The 11409-nt window shown below is 32.5% G+C and overlaps 1 long non-coding RNA gene across 1 annotated transcript; it reads right to left on the bottom strand.

Moving 5' to 3' along the window:
- Positions 1–4401: 4401 nt before the first annotated feature.
- On the bottom strand, positions 4402–6216 carry LOC123688643. Its single transcript, XR_006750079.1, has 2 exons — positions 5975–6216; positions 4402–5914 (listed from the first exon to the last, which is right to left on the bottom strand). It is a non-coding gene; the product is annotated as an uncharacterized LOC123688643 (long non-coding RNA).
- Between the last annotated feature and the right edge of the window lie 5193 nt (positions 6217–11409).

The raw sequence follows: 11409 nt of genomic DNA, 5'->3' as shown, positions 1-11409 counted from the left end.
CCCATCCTTCACAACACATCTATCTCTTTGATAGTATACTAATAATATTAATTCTATGATTATATTATATTTCTATGGTAGAAGCCGCGTGAGGGTCAGCCTCTTCCCAATGGATATGCTCTCTCGCAAAATCCAAACGCGCTCTTCGATGGGCTGGAATAAGAGCTGGGCCTCTTGCCGCGACACGAGGCCTTAAATCATATTCTCTGAGACGATTTCTTATTGTCTGAGTGCTAATTTGCACCCCATGAGTTTGCTCAAGTTGAATTTGAAGGAGGCGAGCGGTTGCAAACCGTTGTCTCAATGAAGAAACTCTCAAGTAACGTTCTTGAATGGCAGTTAATTGTTACCCGTGGTCTACCCTGTCCTGGTCTTCGGACATTCATACCTGTTTCCCTGAATCGCTGCAATATTCTGGACACACTTGTATGGGAAACTCCAAACCATTCTGCAATTCTTGTGAATGTTCACCCTTCTTCTCGCGAAACTACCGCTTGGGCACATTCCTCTTGGGTCAAATTGCGTGTTTCGCGTTGCATAGCGATCGAGTGTAGAAAATCAAACGAAAGAAAAACTATTGATCACTAGAATTGATCGAGAACAACTGATTTCAGAATGGAGCCAATACATTCAAAATCTGATAATCTCATCTTTTTTATTCCTGCTGGGAAAAAACATCTGTATTAAAGAAAAACGTTGAAAGTGGATAACATATGCATGCATAATTCTGTTAAAAATAATTATCATCGAGAACACCTTCAGTTGTAGAATAAATTTGAGATTTCCATGATGTGCGTTAATTCTTTTGCGCAGTGTATATTCGGCATATTATACGACTTCTAAAATAATTAAAATGTGATAGAGAAGTATCATCAGTGTGCCCTGAAAAAAAAATATATAGAATTTCAGAGTACATGTCCAAATATTTCTAAGGAATTTTTCTAATATTGTGTAAAGGTACCTTAGATTTGAAGACAATAATATATCTTTGGCACATTTCTTGTGGAATGCCAAATAAAACAGATAATGTCACATATGAATGATCACATTTCAATTTTGTTAAAACTAAAACAATACGCTGCTTGATTGTTAAACGATGTGATCTTTGATCACTGTAAATAGATTGTACTACTTCTACTATTGTATCTAATAGTTTCATACTATTGAGACCAGTAAAACTGTTTAGAGCACTATCTTTTGTTATCAGGTCACACAATACTTAAGGAGTATTCACTTGCACTTCGAAATCCTTAAAAGTTTTAGGCCCATTATAATCAGGCTGACCCTGAAGAAGCTGTAATAGACCTTGTGCAGCTTCGATTTCATCTTGGGAAGTAGATTGTAGAGCACGTTTGATTTCTTCACAAGAGCATTCTTCAGCAACAAGTTTTTCTTTGTTGATATTTCTTTGTTTCAATCTTTCAGATCTACTACTAGGGCATTCAGGTTCTTCCTTTGTGGTAGTAGATCCAACAGGAAGATTTCTGGAAGTCACAGCAGTCTTTTTCAAACATTTTTGCCTATAAGCGAATCAAGATAAGCGCTACGCCACGTGGTGACAATCAGAGTAACTATAAATGTTGACATGGTTTGCTATGGTTCTTACCTGAGAGGTAGTCAGTCCTTTTCATTCCTCTGAGGTTCTTGCATTCTGCTGTGTTTTTGTGTGATATTCTACAAATATTTATATTTTTCTTTAATTATTTTAATAGTTATGAGTCGTTCGAATCGCTATTGATCAGTTCCTCAGTGTTCTTCCTGGGAAAAAAAAGTACAAATATCAAGTTCCATGCTTTCCCTCAAACTGGTTATAAATATCGTGTTTGGATGGAAGGGGAATTGGGGAGTAAAGTGCTGATGGATCGACAAAAAGCTTGGCAACTGAAACTCAAAACCGATAAACCAGTGACAAGAAATATGAAAGTATGTTCCCTGCATTTTATCGATGATGATTATTTTTATCGAGGTAAGCACTGACAGCACGTGAAATTTTAGATTATATTTATGGAGATAATAATAATAATAATAATCGTTTACAGATTCCAGTTCTACACAGAAAAAATGTTTGAAAAAGACTGCTGTGCCTTCCAAAAATCTTCCTTTTGGATCTACTACCACAAAGGAAAAACCTGAATGTTCTAGTAGTAGATCTGAAAGATTGAAACAAAGAAATATAAACAAAGAAAAACTTGTTGCTGAAATATGCTCTTGTGAAGAAATCGAACCTGCTCTACAATCTACTTCCCAAGATGGAATCGAAGCTATACAAGGTCTATTACAGTTTCTTCAGGGTCAGCCTGATTATAATGGGCCTAAAACTTTCAAGGATTTCGAAGTGCAAGTGAATACCCCTAAAGTATCTTCTTTGTGTGACCTGATAACAACAGATAGTGCTCTAAACAGTTTTACTGGTCTCAATAATATGAAACTATAAGATACAATAGTAGAAGCAGTACAATCTATTTACAGTGATCAAAGATCAGATCGTTTAACAATCAAGCAGTGTATTGTTTTAGTTTCAACAAAATTGAAATGTGATCTTTCATATGTGACATTATCTGTTTTATTTGGCATTTCACAAGAATTATGCCAAAGATACATTGTCTTCAAATCTTAGGTATCTTTACACAATATTGGAAAAATTCCTCAGAAATATTTCGACATGTACTCTGAAATTCTATATATTTTTTTTCAGGGCACACTGATGATACTTCTCTACCACATTTTAATTATTTTAAAATAGTCGTATAATATGCCGAATGTATTTTCAAAATAAATAGATTTCATAAGTGAAATATTTTCAATTGAATTCTCATTATTTTTGATGATTCATTAGTCAAGCAATAATTTAATTCGATAAATAGGTATCGATATGAGTAGTTTCAAGTAACCTAGTTATATAAATTTATTTTTAGAAACATTTTTTGTGAATTGAGTTATCTCTTAATAAATAAATAAAAATGGATATGGGACTTTCTGTAGTATGTATTCCCAAAAATATTCAATACATTAGCATTTGTAATATTTTGTTGGGACTGTATAATGGAAGGGTAATGTGAAATGATCAATTCGGATAAGTAAAAAAACCTTTCAACTAAAGTTTATTAGTCATGCAAATAACATGTAACATTTTTATTATGCGACCAGCATTTAAAACTTCTTCACCTTCATAAACACTTCTAGAAGTGTTTGTGCCTTTAAGATACCCCAAGTATTCTACTAAACTCAGTCTTGCCATTTGGACCCAAAAAAGGTACTATTAGAATCCTGTAGTATAATAATGTTGACTGAACCGTTCACATATTATATGCACATGATTTTTATTCGTCATTTATCGAAGTCTTCCATGCTTGCATAACTTTCAATATCACTAGACTGAACTGAAATAAATGATGATACCTACCGCCTTTACCTAAAATGAAAATATTATATACACAGTAACACACTTGTTCATTATAGAAGTCTAAAAAGTTTTTATATTTATTGTAAAATCAAATTTTAATAACGCAAATACACACACAACTAATACAACAAAATACTCCAATGTCAACAATTATAGTTCTACGTTTGCTCACCTTGGCGCTGCATTCTTAATCTCAGATGCCTATAGAACAAATAGAAAGTAGTTCGAGCACGTGCGCATGCCTTTACTAAGAAGTGCATAAACGCCACTGAATTCTTAGGTTTAGTTCTTATTTCGTAGTTTCCTTAGTTCTTAGGAATGGTGCATAAACCCACCATATAGAGCATAGACAAATATTCATTTTTCTATGTTATTATCTTCATCTACTTATCTATGGTTGTTATTTCTTCATGAAGAGTGTACGACCACAGATTACGGATATCATAGATGGGACACTCCCCTACCTAAAGTAGAATCATTTGAAATTAACTCCCCCTGGTGGATGGGCCAAGAACAAACTCGACAAACGCGGGAAATTTGAAGTGACTGGTTTTCCTATACTTGTTTTGAATTTATTAACGAAATATTAAGCAATCCAAATGGAGTTTGGTGCTATGATGACCAAAAACCATTTGAATTTTTTTATAAATAACTGGTATAATATGTGATGATATTACATTTTGTGCAAATAAAAGTCGATAGTAGAATAAACATATAATTTATTAGCAGTAAACAAAAATAAAAAAATCAACAAAAAATAAACAATATATGTATAAATAAATCAACATTGAAATAATAAAGGAGCATCAACATTAAATAAATAAATTAGTTCAAACAATAAAAGAATAAATTAGTTTCAACAATAATAAAATTACTTTCAACAAAAATGAATAACATGAATAAATTAATTTGAATAAATAAATATATGAATAAATGAATGAATAAATATGTATATAAATAAATAAATAAATATAAAATTGAATTAATAAATCATTTCCTTTTTCTCTTTGTATCAAAGATCCTTTTTGCCCCTATTTTTATAGGATCAATAAATTCTTCACTAGGGGAAGTTAGAAGGAACTTGGAAAATTTTGTGTCGGTACCACTCATAATTTCGTTTACCTGCTTGCACCACCAGTGCAAGGAACACCTTATTATTGTCTCACATACTTTTTCCCCCAACATATGTTCATTACAATTTAAAATTTTGAAGTCCAAATATTTCATTAGAAACGATTTTAAATAGAGGGAAATGTTTTTTTTTTCACAAATTCGCGGAATAATATAGAAAAGGTAATTTAGAGAATGCCGAAATAAAAATGATACACATTGCCCAGGTTTTGTCAACTTTCCGTGTTTATACTGCCTTACCTGAATAAAATCCATGTCCCCCAATTCTTCACTGTTAAAGGTTAAATTTTTTTTACACTTATCACATTGTTTGATCAATTTATCTTCAAATAAAATTTTACAAATGAATCCACACATATAAACTAAAGTACATCTACTAAATTTTGATTTTTGTTCAAGGACTATTAATTTCGGAATAACTATATTTAAATCTTCAAGCACAACATTTTGAGGTAAAGGAAATTTTGATAAAACAAATGATTTTAGATTATCCAAACAATGTGATGTGAGGACATGAAGTTATTCAAAGTAAGGCATTTGAAAGAGGACATAAACTGGCCAATATTTGGATTAGTGTTCCTTACACCATGCCCTCGGATATAACTGAAAAAATTTTCAAGGCAATCTTGATTGAAAGCACCATTCAAGATATACTTGAAATTTTTTTCAGTTAACAACCTCCTCTTAAGGTAAACGAAAGCTTTTAAAGTCCAAATAAAATTTTTTATGGTAGGTACCACCACATTTTTTTGTTTTTTTTCATCATAGAAATACATGTTTTCAAAAATTTTTATTGATTTTTTCCAAAATATTTCATGTTCCGATTTTGTGGTTATTGGTTCCTTCAAAAACTTACGCTGTGTATTTCAAATCTTTGATACATTGAGAGAATCAATCAGTGCATACAGTACCTACAAAAAATCAAATGTTCATCAGAATTCAAAAACCAACAAACTAGAAACATACTACATCCTATAACTATTACTGAAATATATACTATGTAACGCCTAATTCTTAGTATCGTTTAAACCAGAATATACTACAGCTCCATTGGACAGTACACATGGAACAAAAATTTAAGGGGTTTAAATATGAATAAAATTGAGTAATTCGATAAAATTACCTGGAATACTGATTGTAGGTATGGCATTGCAAGTAAGACCACGATGGCTTCCTGGAAGATGATATTTTTTATCAAAATGTGAATGGCACACAAAATAACCTTCATAAATTCGATGCCTACTGAATTGTTGCCAATATCTTGGTTGGATCATTTGGAGCCAGTTATTGAATTAATCCAAATTACTCTGAGGGAAATGATTTCTTGTACTTGTCTCATCGGTACATCCTTGTACACAACATTTCTTTAGTCTAGGCATTCTGATAAAATAATATATGCATTATTTATTTAATTGAAACTTGTTAGATTGAAGCACTTACCTCGAAATTTGGAAGTATATTTTTTTCTTCAAATGAATTTCTACGGCGTACGAGAATTGTACTTAGTTGAACAACTTCAATGACAAACGTCCATTTTCAGCTTCTAGGTTAAAATAATATTGCAAGAGCAAACCAAACGTAAACAAATGACTTGCAGCGGTTCCAAGCGCGTGGGCCAAGAACTAAAACTTAATTTCGGGTGGGGGAAGGCGAGTGTTCTATCTATGTTATCCGTAATCTGTGGTTTCGCGCGAAATAGCTGTCATTCATATTTTTTTTTGTTTTGAATTTATGTATGTGAATTTTAATTGTAATTTTTGTTATGATAATGATGAATAAAGATTGATTTGATTGATTGATAGGAAAATTTAGCACTTTCATCCCCAATAACACTCACTATATACCCAGTCTATTTCTCAAAAATATAAGGGTATTGTATCTTTAGAGGTTATCCTCTAAAGATATGTTTCTGCTTTCTTAACGGTTCGTAACTCCGTTGAAGTAGCAGTGAGTGAGTTGTGGTGAGTAGAGAGTTGTAAATCCACTACAAACCCAGTAAAACTCGCGGTGGAGTTAGAATAATTTATTTACGTCGAAACTTGAACAGAAAAAATGTTGTTGAGAATTAAATTAGTACAGTTTTTATATTATTTGTGACGACACACAGTTTTCGTCATGGGCCGCCTTGCGGAGTTGCTGGAATCTGCAAAATTCGCATATTATTTGGCCTAGATATGGTATATTGAGTGCATGAGGTCGATAACTGCTTCCTGGTAATTTTCAATGGAATTTGAATTCTTGATCTTTAAATGCGATTTCTTCTGGATATTCCTTAATGTTTAATTCACATTAAACAGTTATTTTTGCTCTGAAGACAACAGTTAAAAAATTTTAAAAATTTCATAAATTTTCTTGTGTTTTTATTTATCACAAATTTTGAATTCCCTAAAGTTCAGTTACACTTTTAGCTACATTATATCGAATATAAATTTATTTATCTATAATATTATTCATATACTGGACTATCTAAAAACTCTGGAATAGAAATCACAAAATATTTTTCCGGCAACCGACCGGGAAGTGCTCACTTCCCGGAAGGTTTTTCTCTGAGAAAGTATCATTTGCCGGACTAGGCCGGAAAAGAAAATGAAAATCTTGGTAGGTATATTTTTAATAAATGCAGTTGATCATTACCATAGCAAACGAGAAAACGAAATGAATCCCTTCAATATTAGATAGTAATTGCTCGAATTTTAATATAAATAAAAATTAGAATGTTTCTGCTAATATTAGCAGAAACATAGAAAATACAACATATGTGGTATTTTCTGTTCTGTTGAATTCAAATAGGAATTAAAATGTATATAAAAGAAATGTGGCGTCTCATTGATTTATAATTCTACACGGTTGCCGAAAAAAATATTGTACGCAACACGCCAGAAAATGTTTTCTTTTGGATTCACAGACTTTCAGGGCTCGCTTATGCTCGTCCTGGAATTTTGTCTATTCGTAAGTAATATCATAAGGGCATCTAATTTTTCCGAAAAGAATCGAAAAAACACGTTGCTAAGTAATATTTTGACAAGAAGCATGAGTGCTGGTGGCAACAAAAATCCGAGTCGAAGACGAGGATTTTTGCACCTGCACGAATGCTTTTTGTCAAAAAATATTACTTTGCAATGTGTTTTTTCGATTTTTTTCACAGGAAAAATTAGATGCCCGAATGGTATTTGACAAGACTATTTCCTGAGTAACAGATTATTCTGCATGCATTACCTATGTATAGGTATTAATTTGAAAACAGATACTCAATTTCATTTCATCCAAAATACTAAAAATTTAATTATTTATGGTACAATTAAAATATAAATTGCAATTTTGGTACACGGTAGGGGAATTGTTTGAAAGATAATGTCTTTAAATGGGTCAAAAATTATTTTCCACTTCACAAAATACATTTCTTGCATTTTTTTTGCAACGGTGTTCCACATTGTCTTCACAACTAGTTCTTTGTAATTTTCACCGTTTTCCTTCTTCATATTCCACGCCCAATCTTTCAGAATTAGGTTTAGTTGTTCTAAAGTTGTGTTTTCCATAAGCTCATAGTTCTTTGCTTTGCAGAATGTCATGAACTGTTTCCATATTGAAGTATGAGTTCTGAGGGTATTATACGGTATACTTTTCTCAATCGCCAGATCAATATTAGACGAAGAATCGCTTCCAAAGCGACTCATTTTCACGATATAAGCTGACTAACTAGCACTTGACAATAAAATCAGAAAAAATTGTTGAGCGTCGTTTTCTGGTGTCCTTGGAGATTATAATTACGTTTGTTTTCAAAGGTATTGTAATTTTTGGTGACAACAACTGTCAAGTTTTGCCGCGGGTAAACGCGAATAAACTGCTGACAGGTCCTGCCAAACAGTTTTTCCACCTAGAAACCATTTGTAATTCAAAATTGCGCGTTTCTGATTGGTGCAAATTACGACGAGGGAAATAGTCGTCCAAAAAAACCCTATTTTCCGGACTTTTTACGTAAATTACTATTCTTTCAGAAAGCACTCAATGAAATTCACCTTTTTCTGAAAGAAATTTGAGATATCATGAAAATCTGTACCATACAGTTCTTGAATTTGATTGATTTAACTATTTCAATACTATTCTCATCCGAATATCTCAATATTTTTCTCAAAAAAAATTAAGATCGCGTTATTCCCATAGCCATATTAGGCTATTTCAATACTATTCTCATCCGAATAACTTAATATTTTTTATTGAAAAAATTAAAGGAGCTTTATTCCCGTAGCCCTTTAGCTATTTCAATAATCAACTAATGCGAAAAACTCAATATTTCTCCAAAAAAAAATTTAAAAAGCGTTATTTCCATCTATCTCTTTGATAGTATACTAATAATATTAATTCTATGATTATATTATATTTCTATGGTAGAAGCCGCGTGAGGGTCAGCCTCTTCCCAATTGTCCATATTCACCGTCTCCATATTGTTGTGCGACAATACCAACAACCCAGTGTTCCCAACGGAGAAAAATACCGCTAATATCAAAAATACTATCAGCCATAGAGATTATTCTTCCACTGACTACTTCCAAAAATGGAGCGAAGCCTTCATTTATACACTCGGCCGCAGTTAATTTGTTCATAAAACCACCTTTCACTAATGTTCTTATTTCCAAAATGTGAAATTTTTGCGAAATATTGTCCCAAACAAGCCTATCTGGCGTAGCAGCCAGAAAAGGTACACATAAACTTCACTTATAAACTTTATATTGTGGAATTTTTCTAGTAAGCTTAATATTTCTTTTTTAGGAACACTGGGTAGTTGGTATTGTCGCACAACAATATGGCGACGGTGAATATGGTCATGGATATCAGTGTGACCATCTATAGTAGAAATCTACTATTATAGTAGATTTCGGGCCACCCATGGTAGATAAATTTTTCATAGTAGATTATAGTAGATTTCTGATTTGTTTGTCTGTTAGATACAAGATGGCACTATTCGCAATGAGTTTCAAAATTCGAAACCACCAAAACTCTGGCTCAGCCAACATCGAAAAATATTCGCACATTTCGAAATTTGCCATTGCTTAATGTTAAATGCGAAAGAATATTTTCCGAAATCAATAGAATAAAAACAAAAGATAGAAATGGATTCATGAACATAAATGTTGCTTCGATTCTAAAGAAGGATTAAAGGAAGCTGGTGAATGTAGCGAATTTACTCCAGATTCATAAAAGTTGAATATGATGAATAAAAATACACTTTATAAAAATATGAAACTTTCTGAGATAAATGGTTAGTTCAATGTAGGTATGTACTTTTTTCAATTTTAGGTAGACAACGTTGTTTTATTGATTTTCTAACTATACTATATATATTTTTTATTTTATGTTGTATTTTTGTATATATTTTAATATGTGTATATTTTTTAGATATTATTTTTACACTATTAAATGTATAGGGGCCAATAATATGTTATGATACATAAATTCACATTATGTTATAATGCTATGAATAAACCCGTTATTTATTTATTTTATATTTGAATCAGTATTTTGTCAGTTTTAAATATCATTGATAAATGCCTACAAATATGGATATGCGCATGCGCAAAGCTGATAGTAGATTTCTATCATCATTGTAGTAGATTCGCTTTTTGAAAGATGGTCACACTGATGGATATGCTCTCTCGCAAAATCCAAACGCGCTCTTCGATGGGCTGAGGTAAGAGCTGGGCCTCTTGCCGCGACACGAGGCCTTAAATCATATTCTCTGAGACGATTTCTTATTGTCTGAGTGCTAATTTGCACCCCATGAGTTTGCTCAAGTTGAATTTGAAGGAGGCGAGCGGTTGCAAACCGTTGTCTCAATGAAGAAACTCTCAAGTAACGTTCTTGAATGGCAGTTATTACCCGTGGTCTACCCTGTCCTGGTTTTCGGACATTCATACCTGTCTCCCTGAATCGCTGCAACATTCTGGACACACTTGTATGGGAAACTCCAAACCATTCTGCAATTCTTGTGTATGTTCACCCTTCTTCTCGCGAAACTACCGCTTGGGCACATTCCTCTTGGGCCAAATTGCGTGTTTCGCGTTGCATAGCGATCGAGTGTAGAAAATCAAACGAAAGAAAAACTATTGATCACTAGAATTGATCGAGAACAACTGATTTCAGAATGGAGCCAATACATTCAAAATCTGATAATCTCATCTTTTTTATTCCTGCTGGGAAAAAACATATGTATTGAAGAAAAACGTTGAAAGTGGATAACATATGCATGCATAATTCTGATAAAAATAATTATCATCGAGAACACCTTCAGTTGTAGAATAAATTTGAGATTTCCATGATGTGCGTTAATTCTTTTGCGCAGTGTATATTCGGCATATTATACGACTTCTAAAATAATTAAAATGTGATAGAGAAGTATCATCAGTGTGCCCTGAAAAAAAATATATAGAATTTCAGAGTACATGTCCAAATATTTCTAAGGAATTTTTCTAATATTGTGTAAAGGTACCTTAGATTTGAAGACAATAATATATCTTTGGCACATTTCTTGTGGAATGCCAAATAAAACAGATAATGTCACATATGAATGATCACATTTCAATTTTGTTAAAACTAAAACAATACGCTGCTTGATTGTTAAATGTGATTTTTGATCACTGTAAATAGATTGTACTACTTCTACTATTGTATCTTATAGTTTCATACTATTGAGACCAGTAAAACTGTTTAGAGCACTATCTTTTGTTATCAGGTCACACAATACTTAAGGAGTATTCACTTGCACTTCGAAATCCTTGAAAGTTTTAGGCCCATTATAATCAGGCTGACCCTGAAGAAGCTGTAATAGACCTTGTGCAGCTTCGATTTCATCTTGGGAAGTAGATTGTAGAGCACGTTTG

Source organism: Harmonia axyridis, chromosome 1, assembly GCF_914767665.1.
Source record: "Harmonia axyridis chromosome 1, icHarAxyr1.1, whole genome shotgun sequence".
Taxonomy (NCBI): Eukaryota; Metazoa; Arthropoda; class Insecta; order Coleoptera; family Coccinellidae; genus Harmonia; species Harmonia axyridis.
The sequence above is the reverse complement of the archived record's forward strand: the minus strand, read 5'-3'. Positions and strand labels throughout refer to the sequence as shown.